General features: G+C 46.7%; 1 long non-coding RNA gene and 1 pseudogene across 3 annotated transcripts in view; both read right to left on the reverse strand.

The window, feature by feature from the left end:
- Positions 1-16,467, reverse strand: part of LOC139250761 (uncharacterized) — a 31,723-nt gene extending 15,256 nt beyond the window's left edge. Inside the window, exons 1-2 of one of the 3 annotated variants that reach the window (XR_011591364.1) lie at positions 16,431-16,467; positions 15,149-15,235 (exon numbers count right to left, since the gene is read on the reverse strand). This is a non-coding gene — a long non-coding RNA (uncharacterized lncRNA). The other 2 variants (XR_011591362.1, XR_011591363.1) reach the window with 2 other exon arrangements.
- Positions 2,496-4,930, reverse strand: LOC139250768 (zinc finger protein 432-like; annotated as a pseudogene).
- Positions 16,468-16,757: the final 290 nt, after the last annotated feature.

The following is a 16,757-nucleotide window of genomic DNA, read 5'->3' on the forward strand; positions in this document are numbered from 1 at the left end:
ATCAGTGTTGGGACCATTTCATTTTACTATTTTTATTAATGATCTGGATTTTGGGGTTGGGGGCACAATTTGCAAATTTTGAAATTATACCAAGATCTGTGCGAGTGCTCGAACTGTAGAAGAGGCTTGTCTGATTCAGGCAGATCTTAATGTGTTGGGACACTGGCCTCATGACTGGAAAATGATGTATAACTAAGATAAGTTCAGTGTTATGCATGTGGGCAGGGCAAATGCTCAACATTCATACACCCTCCAGGGAAAGGCATTAAAGATGGTGGAGAGAGAACGAGATTTAGACATTCTAGTGAATACATCCTTAAAGGTACACGAGCAATGCAGTGTAGTGACAGTTAGAGCAAATAAGGTGTTGGGGTGTATCCATAGGACAATTCAGTATAAGACGAGGAGTACTGTTTTGTCCTTATACAAGACCTTAGTCAGGCCACACTTGGAATACTGTGTCCAGTTTTGGTCTCCTATCATGGTGGGTGATATTGAGGTTCTGGAAAGGGCCACTAGACTAATTCCAAGTCTAAAGCATCTTAGTAACCAAGATAGGTTAAAAGAGTTGGGACTCTTTACCTTAGAGTAGTGCAGAATTAGGGCAATATGACTGAGGTTTATAAGATAATGAAGGTGAAAGAGATTGTTCCAGCTGACTGTTTGTTTATGTCAATTAAATAGGTTAGGCAGGACCAGGGGACACAAATTTCAGTTGTACAAGGCTAGATCTAGGTTAGACATCAGGAGGTGGTTCTTTTCCCAGAGAACAGTAGACCTCTGGAACAAGCTGCCCTCTCATGTGGTGGATGCAGACTCACTGAATTCCTTCAAGTAAAAGCTGGATTTGTTTCTGGCTGCGGCGGAGATTAACACTTACAGAAGGTAGGTACTGCAGGGAGTTTAATGGCCAGAGTGATCTCCTGGACTAGTTTCCATCACTTAGATGCCTTGGAGAGGAATTTCCCAGATTTATTTTCCCAAATTGTCCTCGTTTTTTTTTAAATCTGTATTTTTGCCTCTCCCAGGAGATCACATGGATTCGGGTGGAGTGGAGTGTATACGCTGTGACATATCGCAATTGTGTGGGACAGGCTTGATGGACCGATGGTCTTTACCTGTCCGTCATTTTTCGTATGTATTAAAATGCTTCCTCTACACTGTCCCATTTAACCCTACCTCGGGAACCTGTTATCAACAAGACCAGACATTGATGACAAGATTCAACACCGCCTCCAGTGCAGCCTTCGGCCGTTTGAGGAAAAGAGTGTTTGAAGACCACGCCCTCAAATCTACCACTAAGCTCATGGTCTACAGGCTGTAGTAGTACCCACCCTCAGAGACATGGACTATGTACAGTAGACACCTCAAATTGCTGGAGAAATAACACCAACGAGGTCTCCGCAAGATCCTACAAATTCCCTGGGAGGACAGATGCACCAACGTTGGCGTCGTCGGCCAGGCCAACATCCCCAGCATTGAAGCACGGACCACATTTGATCATCTCCACTGCACAGGCCACATTGTTCACATGCCAGACACGAGATACCCAAAGCAAGCACTCTACTCAGAACTTCTTCACAGCAAGCGAGCCAAAGGTGTGGCAGAGGAAATGTTACAGGGACACCCTCAAAACCTCCCTGATAAAGTACAACATCCCCACTGACACCTGGATGTCCCTGGCTAAAAATCGCCCTAAGTGGAGGAAGTTCTTCTGGGAGGGCGCTGAGCACCTCGAGTCTCATCGCCGAGAGCATGCAGAAATCAACCGTAGGCATCAGAAAGAGCGTGCGGCAAACCTGTCCCACCCATCCCTTCCCTCAACGACTATCTATCCCACCTGTGACCGGGACTGTAGCTTCGTATTGGACTGTTCAGCCACCTAAGGATTCATTTTTAGAGTGGAAGCAAGTCTTCCGCAATCTGAGGGACTGCCTATGATGATGATGAACCAGAATTGGACACAACAGTCCAGTTGAGGCCGAACCAGAGTTTTACGTGGGTTCAACATAATATCCACACTCCTGTACTCTATACCTCTATTCATGAAGCCTAGGATCCCGTAAGTCGTTGTAACCACTTTCTCAACCTGTGCTGCCACCTTCAGTGATTGGTGCATACATACTCCTGGGTCTCTCTGTTCACGCCCCCCTTTACAATTGTACCCTTTAGTTTATATTTCCTCTCCTCTTTCTTCCTACCAAAATGTATCATTTTTGAACTTTTCCACGTTAAGTTTGATCTGCCACGTTTGCCCATTCCACCAGCCTGTCTGTGTCTTTCTGAAGTCTATCACTACCTCCTCACTGTTCACTGTACTTCCAAGTTTTGTGTGAGCTGTAGATTTGGAAATTGTGCCCTGTACACCCAAGTCTAGGTCATTAATATAGATCAAAAAAAGCAGTGGCCCCAATACCGACCCCTGGGGAACACCACTTCCTCCAGTCTGAAAAACAACCATTCACCACTACTCTGTTTGTGTCACTTAGCCACATTCAATCCATGCTCCCACTGTCCCCGTTATTCCATGGGCTTCGATTTTGCTGGTATTGGTAACACGCCTGGAATCACTAAACACAAAACCCAGTCTGTTAATCACTTTCAGCTACTGGACTTAGCATGTGTCTCACAGCATCTCTTCTACCTTCAATATGTGAATAGAGCATCACGCCTGCAAACCTGGTTTAAGTTCATATCCACTCAGCAAATCTATTTAAGAAATGCCTGTAGGCCAATGAGACACTGTTAAGGTGCCAGTGTGCTGCTGATTTGATTGGCATTTTGCCTGTAATGGACTCTGTATTTTCGTCTCCGTATTTAAGGAAGGATATATCTGCATTGGTGGTAGTTCAGAGAAGGTTCACTCGGTTGATTCCGGAGATTAGGGGGTTGACTTATGAAGATAGCTTGAGTAGGTTGGGCCGAAACACATTGGAGTTCAGAAGAATGAGATGTGATCTTATTAAAATATAAGATAATGAGGGGGCTTGATAGGTGGATGTAGAAAGGATATTTCCAGTTAAACGGGAAACTAAAACTTGGGGACATCGTCTTAGAATAAGGGGCCACCCAATTAAAACTGAGAAGAGAAATTTCTTCTCTGAGGGTTATTAATCTCTGGAATTCTCTGCCAAGGAGAGCTGTGGAGGCTGGGTCTTTGAATATATTTAAGGTGGAAATAGACAGATTTTGAGCGATAAGTGAGTAAAGGATTATGGGGAGTGGGCAGGGAAGTGGAACGGAGTCCATGATCAGATGAGACATGATCTTATTGAATGGTGGAGCAGGCCCGAGGGGCCAAATGGCCTACTCCGGCTCCTTTTTCTTATGTTCTAACTGAACATTTCTCCCAGCGTAACCTTGTCTGTAATTAAATATGTGTCTTTTAATAAGCCTCAGGTCCTTGCTCATGTCTGCTGCAGATTCCAGAGTTGATTCCCGAGTTGAGGGGTTTGACTTATGGTTGAGTAGGTTGAGGAGGTTGGATTAAACATATTGGAGTTCAGAAGAATGAGATCTAAGTGTGGCCCTGAAGGTCAGTGTCCAGGCTGAAATTCTGATCCCCCTGTAAGATCCTCCCCACAGAATGTCCTTTCTCAGCTCCAGTCAGGTGATGCTAAACACTCAGGTGAGAAAGACAAAAATCCACAGCAATGTGTTGAAAGCAAAACTAATGTATGTGTCTATATCCCAAATATTAAACTCCAGTCGATTTCAGGAGTTATTAACATCAGCGTTACAGGATTTATAAACCCCAACTGTCAGAATGAACACGATTCAGTCCGGGATGTGAATAATAGCAGAATCCAACCCCTGCGGTCACTTGTGAACTCGCTGATGTCTCAGCAGGTTGCCTGACAGAGAGAATCCCTCGTCACACTCAGAGCAGGTGAATGGCCTCTCCCCACTGTGAACTAGCTGGTGTGTTAGCAGGTTGGTTGAGGTAATGTATCCCTTCCCGCATTCAGAGCAGCTGAACGGCCTCTCCCCGGTGTGAACTCGCTGGTGTCTCATCAGTTGCTCTTTGCTTTTAAAACTCTTCTCACAGTCAGAACATTTACAAGGTCTCTACTCATTATGAACTCGCTGGTGTCTCAGCAGGTGGGATGATGCAGTGAATCTCTTCCCACAGTCAGAGCAGGTGAACGGTCTCCCCCCACTGTGAACTCGCTGGTGTTTCAGCAGGTGGGATGATAGAAGGAATCCCTTCCCACAGTCGGAGCAGGTGAACGGCCTCTCCCCAGTGTGAACTCGCTGGTGTGTCAGCAAGTGGGATGATAGAAGGAATCCCTTCCCACAGTCGGAGCAGGTGAACGGCCTCTCCCCAGTGTGAACTCGCTGGCGTGTCATCAGTTGCTCTTTGTTTTTAAAACTCTTCTCACATTCAGAACATTTACAAGGTCTGTCCTCATTATGAACTCCCTGGTGTGTCAGCCGGTTGGATGATGTAGTGAATCCCTTCCCAGTCGGAGCAGGTGAACGGCCTCTCCCCAGTGTGAACTCGCTGGTGTGTCAGAAGGTGGGATAATTGAGGGAATCCCTTCTCACAGTCGGAGCAGGTGAACGGTCTCTCCCCAGTGTGAACTCGCTGGTGTGTCAGAAGGTGGGATAATTGAGGGAATCCCTTCCCACAGTCGGAGCAGGTGAACGGCCTCTCCCCAGTGTGAACTCGCTGGTGTATCAGCAGGTTGGATGATGTAGTGAATCCCTTCCCACAGTCGGAGCAGGTGAACGGCCTCTCCCCAGTGTGAACTCACTGGTGTATCAGCAGGTCAGATGATGTAGTGAATCCCTTCCCACAGTCGGAGCAGGTGAATGACCTCTCCCCAGTGTGAACTCGCTGGTGTGTCAGCATGTTGGATAATTGAGTGAATCCCTTCCCACACTCGGAGCAGGTGAATGGACTCTCCCCAGTGTGAACTCGCCGATGTGTTTCCAGCTGGGATGGGTAGTTGAAAAGTTTCCCACAATCCCCACATTTACACGGTTTCTCCCCAGTGTGACTGCACTTGTGTCTCTCCAGTTTGGATGATCGGCTGAAGCCTTGTCCACACACAGAGCACGTGTACCGTTTCTCCCCACTGTGAACGGTGCCTTCTGCTTCCATGGGCAGAATACCAAAGGGCAATAAACGTTAGTGGGAGTTGTGTACAGACCTCCAAACAGTAGTAGTGATGTTGGGGAGGGCATCAAACATGAAATTAGGGGTGCGTGCAATAAAGGTGCAGCAGTTATAATGGGTGACTTTAATATGCACATAGATTGGGTTAACCAAACTGGAAGCAATACGGTAGAGGAGGATTTCCTGGAGTGCATAAGGGATGGTTTTTTAGACCAATATGTCGAGGAACCAATTAGGGGGGAGACCATCTTAGACTGGGTGTTGTGTAATGAGAGAGGATTAATTAGCAATCTCATTGTGCGAGGCCCCTTGGGGAAGAGTGACCATAATATGGTGGAATTCTGCATTAGGATGGAGAATGAAACAGTTAATTCAGAGACCATGGTCCAGAACTTAAAGAAGGGTAACTTTGAAGGTATGAGGCGTGACTTGACAAGGATAGATTGGCGAATGATACTGAAGGGGTTGACTGTGGATGGGCAATGGCAGACATTTAGAGACCGCATGGATGAACTACAACAATTGCACATTCCTGTCTGTCGTAAAAATAAAAAAGGGAAGGTGGCTCAACCGTGGCTATCAAGGGAAATCAGACATAGCATTAAAGCCAAGGAAGTGGCATACAAATTGGCCAGAAATAGCAGCGAACACGGGGACTGGGAGAAATTTAGAACTCAGCAGAGCAGGACAAAGAGTTTGATTAGGGCAGGGAAAATGGAGTACGAGAAGAAGCTTGCAGGGAACAATAAGACGGATTGCAAAAGTTTCTATAGATATGTAAAGAGAAAAAGGTTAGTAAAGACAAACGTAGGTCCCCTGCAGTCAGAATCAGGGGAAGTCATAACGGGGAACAAAGAAATGGCGGACCAATTGAACAAGTACTTTGGTTCGGTATTCACTGAGGAGGACACAAACAACTTTCCGGATACAAAAGGGGTCAGAGGGTCTCGTAAGGAGGAGGAACTGAGGGAAATCCTTATTAGTCGGGAAATTGTGTTGGGGAAATTGATGGGATTGAAGGCCGATAAATCCCCAGGGCCTGATGGACTGCATCCCAGAGTACTTAAGGAGGTGGCCTTGGAAATAGTGGATGCATTGACAGTCATTTTCCAACATTCCATTGACTCTGGATCAGTTCCTATGGAGTGGAGGGTAGCCAATGTAATCCCACTTTTTAAAAAAGGAGGGAGATAGAAAACAGGGAATTACAGACCGGTCAGCCTGACATCGGTAGTGGGTAAAATGATGGAATCAATTATTAAGGATATCATAGCAGTGCATTTGGAAAGAGGTAATATGATAGGTCCAAGTCAGCATGGATTTGTGAAAGGGAAATCATACTTGACAAATCTTCTGGAATTTTTTGAGGATGTTTCCAGTAGAGTGGACAAGGGAGAACCAGTTGATGTGGTGTATTTGGACTTTCAGAAGGCTTTCGACAAGGTCCCACACAAGAGATTAATGTGCAAAGTTAAAGCACATGGGATTGGGGGTAGTGTGCTGACATGGATTGAGAACTGGTTGTCAGACAGGAAGCAAAGAGTAGGAGTAAATGGGGACTTTTCAGAATGGCAGGCAGTGACTAGTGGGGTACCGCAAGGTTCTGTGCTGGGGCCCCAGCTGTTTACACTGTACATTAATGATTTAGACGAGGGGATTAAATGTAGTATCTCCAAATTTGCGGATGACACTAAGTTGGGTGGCAGTGTGAGCTGCGAGGAGGATGCTGTGACGCTGCAGAGTGACTGGATAGGTTAGGTGAGTGGACAAATGCATGGCAGATGAAGTATAATGTGGATGAATGTGAGGTTATCCACTTTGGTGGTAAAAACAGAGAGACAGACTATTATCTGAATGGTGACAGATTAGGAAAAGGGGAGGTGCAAAGAGACCTGGGTGTCATGGTACATCAGTCATTGAAGGTTGGCATGCAGGTACAGCAGGCGGTTAAGAAAGCAAATGGCATGTTGGCCTTCATAGCGAGGGAATTTGAGTACAAGGGCAGGGAGGTGTTGCTACAATTGTACAGGGCCTTGGTGAGGCCACACCTGGAGTATTGTGTACAGTTTTGGTCTCCTAACCTGAGGAAGGACATTCTTGCTATTGAGGGAGTGCAGCGAAGGTTCACCAGACTGATTCCCGGGATGGCGGGACTGACCTATCAAGAAAGACTGGATCAACTGGGCTTGTATTCACTGGAGTTCAGAAGAATGAGAGGGGACATCATAGAAACGTTTAAAATTCTGACGGGGTTAGACAGGTTAGATGCAGGAAGAATTTTCCCAATGTTGGGGAAGTCCAGAACCAGGGGACACAGTCTAAGGATAAGGGATAAGCCATTTAGGACCGAGATGAGGAGGAACTTCTTCACCCAGAGAGTGGTGAACCTGTGGAATTCTCTACCACAGAAAGTTGTTGAGGCCAATTCACTAAATATATTCAAAAAGGAGTTCGATGAAGTCCTTACTACTAGGGAAATCAAGGGGTATGGTGAGAAAGCAGGAATGGGGTACTGAAGTTGCATGTTCAGCCATGAACTCATTGAATGGCGGTGCAGGCTAGAAGGGCCGAATGGCCTGCTCCTGCACCTATTTTCTATGTTTCTATGGTCAAAAGCTGATGATATTCCAGTCCCGATGTACCGAGTGACTGTCAGATCTTGAGGTGATGTTTGGTTTGAGCTTCCAGTCTACAAATCCTCCCCTTTTAACACCCTGTAAAGTGAATTTCAAACAGGAAAAGTGAGTGTGAGAGAGAACCCACAAAAACACAAAGGCAGGTTGTGAAATTGAGCTTAATGAGTCTGTTCATTTGTGGGGCCGGCACCAGAAAAAAGTGACCATGAAAGCTGCCGGATTGTCGTAAAAACACATCTGGGTCACTGTTGTCCTTCAGGGAATGGAACCCACCTCCCTCGACAGGCCCACATGGGAAATTGTTGTTCCCACTGGGCCCAGAATTACTGGGGGTGAAACCTAGCAGCTTCTCCACGCTCTCCATCTAGCTCAAACTGATGTAACAAACAGACCCACACAGGAGGCCAGTGATTGACTTCCACATCCAGCGCCCCCTGATACAGAGCGGCTGGGAATTGCTGGGCCTGCTGTCTAAATGTAAGTTGTTGTTTTCCTGTTGTGGTGGAGGTGCTGCCCCCGGGGTTGCTGCTGCTGGGGCCAGTGGCTCTGACTGAGGGCCTGAGAGACGCACTCGCTGTTGCCCGGGGACCGAGAGCCACACTCGGTGTTGCCCGGGGACCGAGAGCCACACTCGGTGTTGCCCGGGGACCGAGAGCCGCACTCGCTGTTGCCCGGGGACCGAGAGCCACACTCGGTGTTGTCCGGGGACTGGGAGCCACACTCGGTGTTGCCCGGGGGCTGAGAGCCACACTCGGTGTTGCCCGGGGACTGAGAGCCACACTCGGTGTTGCCCGGGGACTGAGAGCCGCACTCGGCGTTGCCCGGGGACCGAGAGCCACACGCGTTGTTGCCCAGGGATTGAGAGCCACACTCGGTGTTGCCCGGCGACTGAGAGCCAAACTCGGTGTTGCCCGGGGAAAATGAGCCACACTCGGTGTTGCCCGGGGACTGAGAGCCTCACTCGGTGTTGCCCGGGGACTGAGAGCCGCACTCGGTGTTGCCCGGGGACCGAGAGCCGCACTCGGTGTTGCCCGGGGACTGAGAGCCACACTCGGTGTTGCCCGGGGACTGAGAGCCACACTCGGTGTTGCCCGGGGAAAATGAGCCACACTCGGTGTTGCCCGGGGGCTGAGAGCCACACTCGGTGTTGCCCGGGGACTGAGAGCCACACTCGGTGTTGCCCAGGGATTGAGAGCCACACTCGGTGTTGCCCAGCGACTGAGAGCCAAACTCGGTGTTGCCCAGGGACTGAGAGCCACACTCGGTGTTGCCCGGGGACTGAGAGCCAAACTCGATGTTGCCCGGGGACTGAGAGCCACACTCGGTGTTGCCCGGGGTCTGAGAGCCACACTCGGTGTTGCCCGGGGACTGAGAGCCACACTCGGTGCTGCCCGGGGACTGAGAGCCACACTCGGTGTTGCCCGGGGTCTGAGAGCCACACTCGGTGTTGCCCGGGGACTGAGAGCCACACTCAGTTAAAAATGAGGCAGACAAAAAGCAGGAAACTATAGACCAGTTCGCCTAACATCTGTGGTTGGGAAAATGTTGAAGAGTTCATTCTTAAAGAAGCATTAGCACGACATTTGGAAAAGCATAATTCGGTCAGGCAGTCAGCATGGATTTATGAAGGGGAAGTTAAGTTTGACAAATTTGCTGGAAGTCTTTGAGCATGTAATGAACAGGGTGGATAAAGTGAGTGTGGTGTATATGGATTTCCGGAAGGCATTTGACAAGGTGCCACATAAAAGGTTACTGCACAAGATAAAAGTTCACGGGCTGGGGGTAATATATTAGCATGGATAGAGGATTGTCTAACTAACAGACAACAAAGATTCGGGATAAATGTTAATTCTTGGGTTGGCAATCAGTAACTAGTGGGGTGCCGCAGGGATCAGTGCTGGGACCCCAACTATTTACAATCTATATTAACGACTTGGAAGAAGGGACTGACTGTAACGTAGCCAAGTTTTCTGGCGATATAAAGATGGGAGGAAAAGCAATGTGTGAGGAGGACACAAATAATCTGTAAAAGGACACAGATAGACTAAGTGAGTGGGCAAAAATTTGGCAGATGGAGTATAATGTTGGGAAGTGTGAGGTCATGCACTATGGCAGAAAAAAAATCAAAGAGCAAGTTATTATTTAAATGGAGAAAGATTACAAAGTGCTGCAGTACGGCGGGACTTGGGGGTACTTGTGTATGAAACACAAAAGGATAGTATGCAGGTACAGCAAGTGATCAGGAAGGTCAACTGAATCTTGGCCTTTATTGCAAATGGAATGGAGTATAAAAGCAGGGAAGTCTTGCTACAGTTATACAAGTTATTGGTGAGGCCACACCTGGAGTACTGCGTGCAGTTTTGGTTTCTATATTTATGAAAGGATATACTTGCTTTGGAGGAAGTTGAGAGAAGGTTCACTCGGTTGATTCCGGAGATGAGGGGTTGACTTATGAGAAAAGGTTGAGGAGGTTGGGCCTCTACTCATTGAATTCAGAAGAATGAATGAGAGGTGATTTATCAAAACGTATAAGATAATGAGGCAGCTTGACAAGGTGGTAGCAGAGAGGATGTTTTCACTGATCGGGGAGAATAGAACTAGGGGGCATAATCTTGGAATAAGGGGCCCCCATTTAAAACTGAGGTGAGGAGGAATTTTTACTCAGAGGGTTGTAATGCTGTGGATTTCGCTGCCTCAGAGAGCTGTGGAAGCTGGGACATTGAATATATTTAAGACAGAGATAGACATTGTCTTCACCGATAAGGGAATAAGGGGTTATGGGGAGCGGGCAGGGAAGAGGACCTGGGTCCATGATTGGATCAGCCATGATCATATTAAATGGTGGAACAGGCTCGGGGGGCCGTATGGCTACTCCTGCCCCTATTTCTTATGTTCTTATTTTCTTATATAGTGGGTGCCTGGTGTGGGAGTGTGGATTTGACTCTGTATCTGTCCATCTCTGGTATGTGGATGAGGGTTTTACTCTGCATGTTAGTTTCTGATACGAGAGGTGGATTTTATCCTGTACCTGTCAATTTCTGGTAATTGCCTGTGGGTTTCATTCTGTATCAAAAAGGGCCACATTACAACATAATTCTTCAAGGACAAAGATTGTTAAAAAAACAAGCCTGAAGGCTCTGAGTCTCAAAGCGAGGATCATTCGTAATAAGGTGGACGAATTAAATGCACAGATAGCTGTTAACGGATATGATGTAATTGGGATTACTGAGACATGGCTCCAGGGTAACCAAGGCTGGGAACATAACATCCAGGGGAATTCAATATTCAGAAAGGATAGCCAGAAAGGAAAAGGAGGTGGGGTAGTGTTAATGGTTAAAGAGGAGGTTAATGCAATAGTAAGGAAGGACATTGGCTGGGATGATGTGGAACCTATATGGGTCGAGCTGCGAAACACCAAAGGGCAGAAAACGTTAGTTGGGGTTGTGTACAGACCACCAAACAGTCGTAGGGAGGTTGGGGATGGCATCAAACAGGAAATTAGGGATGCGTGCAATAAGGATAATGCAGTTATCATGGGTGACCTTAACCTAGATATTGATTGGGCTAACCAAACTTGTAGCAATACTGTGGAGGAGGATTTTCTGGAGTGTATAAGGGATGGTTTTCTAGACCAATATGTCGAGGAACCAACTGGAGAGCAGGCCATCCTAGACTGGGTCTTGTGTAACGTGAGAGGATTAATTAGCAATCTGGTCATGCGTGGCCCCTTGGGGAAGAATGACCATAATATGGTAGAATTCTTCATTATGCTGGAGAGTGACACTGTTAACTCAGAGACTAGGGTCCTGAACTTAAAGGAAACTTCAATGGTATGAGACGTGATTTGGCTAGGATTATCTGACGAATGATACTTAAAAGGTTGACGGTGGATAGGCAATGGCAGACATTTAAAGATCACATGGATGAATTACAACTATTGTACATCCCTGTCTGGCATAAAAATAAAACCGAAAAGGTGGCTCAACCGTGGCTAACAAGGAAAATTAGGGACAGTGTTCAATCCAAGGAAGAGGCATATAAATTGGCCAGAAAACACAGCAAACCTGAGGACTGGGAGAAATTTAGAATTCAGCAGAGGAGGACTAAGGGTCTAATTAGGAGGTGGAAAATAGACTATGAGAGTAAGCTTGCAGGGAACATTAAAAACTGACTGCAAAAGCTTCAAGAGGTATGTGAAGAGAAAAAGATTAACGAAGACAAACGTGGTCCCTTGCAGTCAGAATCAGGTGAATTCATAATAGGGAACAAGGAAATGGCAGACCAATTGAACAAATACTTTGGTTCTGTCTTCACTAAGGAAGACACGAATAACCTCCCGAGGATCTAGTGGGAAGGAGGAACTGAGGGAAATCCTTATTAGTCAGGAAATGTTTGCAGGGAAACTGATGGGACTGAAGGCCGATAAATCCCCAGGGTCTGATAGTCTGAGTAGTTAAAGAAGTGGCCCTAGAAATAGTAGATGCATTAGTGGTCATTTTCCAGAATTCCATGGACTATGGATCAGTATCTATAGATTGGAGGGTAGCAAATGTAACCCCACTTTTTAAACAAAAGGAGGGGGAGAGAAAACAGGGAATTATAGACCTGTTAGCCTGACATCGGTGGTGGGGAAAATGCTGAAATCAATTATTAAAGATGTAATAGCAGATCATTTGGAAAGCAGTGACAGGATTGGTCCATGTCAGCTTGGATTTATGAAAGGGAAATCATGCTTGACAAATCTTCTAGAGTTTTTTGAGGATGTAACTAGTAGAGTGGATAAGGGAGAATCAGTGGATGTGATGTATTTGGAATTTCAAAAAACTTTTGACAAGGTCCCACACAAGAGATTAGCGTGCAAAATTAAAGCACATGGTATTGGGGGTAATGTATTGACGTGGATAGAGAACCGGTTGGCAGACAGGAAGCAAAGAGTAGGAATAAACAGGTCTTTTTCAGAATGGCAGGCAGTGACTAGTGCGGTGCCGCAAGGTTCAGTGCTGGGATCCCATATATTTACAATATATATTAATGATTTAGATGATGGAATAGAAGGTAATATCTCCAAGTTTGCAGATGATACTAAGCTGGGTGGCAGTGTGAGCTGTGAGTAGGATGCTCAGAGGCTGCAGGGTGACTTGGACAGGTTAGGTGAATGGGCAAATGCATGGCAGATGCAGTATAATGTGGATAAATTGAGGTTATCCACTTTGGTGGCAAAAACAGGAAGGCAGATTATTATCTGAATGGTGACAGATTAGTAAAATGGGAGGTGCAAAGAGATCTGGGTGTCATGGTACATCAGTCACTGTAGGTAGGCATGCAGTAAAGAAAACAACTGGCATTCTGGCCTTCATAGCAAGAGGATTTGAGTATAGGAGTAGGGAAGTCTTACTACAGTTGTACAGGGCCTTGGTGAGACCACACCTTGAGTACTGTGTGCAGGTTTGATGTCTTAATCTGAGCAAGGACATTCTTGCTATTGAGGGAGTGCAGCGAAAGTTCACCAGACTGATTCCCGGGATGGCAGGTCTGACATATGATGAAAGACTGGATCGGCTAGGCTAACACTCACTGGAATTTAGAAGAATGAGAGGGGATCTCATAGAAACATATAAAACTGACAGGACTGGACAGGTTAGATGCAGGAGAATGTTCTCGATGTTGGGGAAGTCCAGAATCAGGGGTCACAGTCTCAGGATAAGGGGTAAGCCATATCGGACTGAAATGAGGAGAAACTTTTTCACCCAGAGAGTGGTAAACCTGTGCAATTCTCTACCACAGAAAGTTGTGGAGCCCAGTTCGTTGGATATATTCAAGAGGGAGTTAGATGAGGTCTTTACGGCTAAGGGGATCAGGGGGTATGGAAAGAAAGCGGGAGTGGGGTACTGAAGTTGCATGATCAGCCATGATCATATTGAATGGCAGTGCAGGCTCGAAGGGCTGAATGGCCTGCTCCTGCACCTATTTTCTATGTTTCTATATTTCTTTCCATTCCTGGTGTGTGAGTGTGTGTTCTGTGCTGTATCTGTCCATCTCTGTTATGTGAATGTGAGCTCTACTCCATACCCGGCATTCTCCAGTATGTTGGTATTGTTTTACTGTGTACCACCAATTCCTGATAGAGTATTGGTTTTACTTTCCAACTGTCAATTTGTGTTATGGAGGTGAGTTTTATGCTGAATCTGTCGGTCCTGGTAATTGAATCTGAGTTTTACTCTGTATCGAGCTGCCTCTGGTATGTGAGTGTGGGCCTTTCTCTGTATCTCTCCATTTCTGTTATAGGAGCCTGGGTTTTATTCTGTACCCGTCAAGCTCTGATATGTGATTGTGGGCCTTACTCTATAACTGCCTGTTTCTGTTTAATTATGAGTGGACTTTCCTTTGTACCTGTCAGTTTCTGGAATGAAAGAGAGTTATTTACCCTGTACCTGTCAATTCCTGGTTCCTGAGTATGGGCATGTCACTGTATGTAAATTTATGTTATGGGAATATGGATTTTAACATGTGAGCCTCTGATATGTGAGTGTGGGTTTTATACTGTATCTCTCAGTCTCTGATATGCAAGTGTGTGTATTTTTCTGTAACTGTCAGGTTTTGGTGTGTGTTGAGGTTTAATCTGTGCCTCTCAGTTTCTGCGATGGTAGTCTGGGTTTAATCTGTATTTGCCAGTCTCTGGTATGTGAACGTGATAATCAATTTAACTTTTTAAACCTGTATTTCTCTGATATGTTAGTGAAGATTTTGCCTTCCACGTGTCATTTTTCAGATGTGTGTGTGTGGGTTTTACTCTGCCCCGATCAGTTTCTGCGATGTAAGTAACAATTTTACTTACTGTCTTTCAGTTTTCCGACATGTGCACATGGGATTTACACTTTACCTGTCACTCTCTGGTATGTAAGTGGGGATTTTATTCTGTTACTGTCACTTTCATATATGTGGGTGTGTGTTGTATACTGTATCTGTCAGTCTGTGGTACGGGAATGTAGGTTTTATTCTGCACCTGTCATCTTCTGGTATGTTCGGCAGGTTAAATACTGAATTCATCAGATTCTGAAACATGAATATGGCTTTTGCTCTGTACCCGTCAGCTTCTGATATGCGAGTGTGGTTTATACTTTCTGTTTGACATTTTTTCTGATAGATGATTGTCTTTTATTCTCTACCTGCCAGTTTCTGGCAAGTGAGTGTGTGTGTTTAATGTACCTGTCAGTGTGATCTGTTTCAATGGTGAAACAGCATGTGATTCTACTGCTCCATGTGGCTGTAAGATTCACAATGTAACTCTGTCACTTCGGATCACTGTGGGATGGACAGCTTCTGCTGTCTGTGACAATAGGATTGAGGCCAGTTCTGTGTGTCTGCGCTCTGTGAGTGATAATCTACTTACTGTGTGTGAGAAGGAGCTGCCTGCACTGTTCCTTGTATTCTGGGTGGAGGAAAGATCTAATTTGTTCTGGCTGGTTGAAGAATTTTGCTGTGAGAATAATAATACGAAAACATTATTAGTTCTAAGATATGGATTCGGGGGACAATACGATGTAACTGAGGGAGTGACAATGTATCTCTCGATCATCAGCAACACGGTTTTGGGGAACTCAGTTCACCGAAATATAACGCGTCTTTAAAATATCTTCTCCCACTCTCCTCTCCTGGTACCTGCAATAGATGCACTTTGTGAAATTCCCCACATCCTCACTGTCAGACTGTGTTTCCACTGCTCACTGTCCAAGAACAGACACGGTGAGATTGGAACTGAATCAGGAACACTCACGACTGATTTGGGGAAAGAAAGCAGCAATGATTTGAAAGAGCGAGTGGTTTACTTTCTCTGTTACCTTACACTGTCCACACACAGCCCGAGAATGGCCTCCCCCTTCCCCCACTCACACCATGTCCCGGAACTAGTTCCTGCTCCACTCTGCCTCTTACACACAGCCCCCGAGGGAACTAAACCAGGAACGTTCACTCCTGGTTTGGAGAGAGAAAGCAGCAGATTGTAAATAGCGGATTCTGACCATTCTGTCTCCCTTACCCTGGACACACACTGTCCACACACAGCCCGAGAATGGCCTCTCGCTTCCCCCACTCACACCACGCACTGACACTGGCTCTTGGTCCACTCTGCCCCTTACACACAGCCCCCGACTCCCCCTGAACTCCCCCCGGACTCAATGCCGATCTCTGAGCCTTATCCCGGGGTCGTGGTGTCTCCAATCCCGGCTGTTTTAAACCATCTTGTTCCGCTCACTGAGTGAATGGTGATCCCAGGCAGGGCTGGGGCAGGGGAGGGTGCATGTGCTATTCTGCTCACTGGGAATGACACAGGGGGTGGGGTGAACCGCGCATGCGCAGCTCTCTGTATTAATTCAATCTGTAAAAATCCAAAGGAACTCAGCGGTTACTTTACCAAGATGGCCGCGCATGCGCTTTGCTGCTCACTGAACCAAGATGGCGGAGGACTGACCCTGCCTTCCTGTACACAGATGGCCGCCGTTACCCTGGGCCTGTGACCGGGAGAAAGCCTCGAGGCTGCAGCCGCCGATATTCCGGTTGTTACTCCGGGCTTCCGGCGGGCACCGGTTGTTTATGAAGCCTCCCCGGCTCCCCGCTGGTCCTTTACTCCCCTCCGCCCCGCGGAAAATGGACTGTTTTGCGGAACAGATGTTCACCATGTCCTTTCCGCCATTACACGCACCGCGCATGCTCCAAACACAGCTCGGTCTCGCACCTGCGCACTGGGCCCCTGTAGTCTGGGCTCGGCACGTCCTCTGTCGCGGGGATTGCTGGGTAAACAGGAATGGAACGTCATGACTGGGACAGGATTTCCTGGGCCCCCATTGGGCACTGAACATGTTCATTCTGGCCCTCAGTCATTGTTCCTGCTGCTCTGTATAACCCTGTCCCTGAGCTGGACAGTAATGTTCTGTCTCAGGATTGTTTCAAACACCCTGTGTCCAATATTGGATTTCTCCATAAAAATAGACTCATTAATGTTC

This window comes from Pristiophorus japonicus, unplaced genomic scaffold, assembly GCF_044704955.1.
Source record: "Pristiophorus japonicus isolate sPriJap1 unplaced genomic scaffold, sPriJap1.hap1 HAP1_SCAFFOLD_42, whole genome shotgun sequence".
In the NCBI taxonomy this organism is placed as follows: domain Eukaryota; kingdom Metazoa; phylum Chordata; class Chondrichthyes; family Pristiophoridae; genus Pristiophorus; species Pristiophorus japonicus.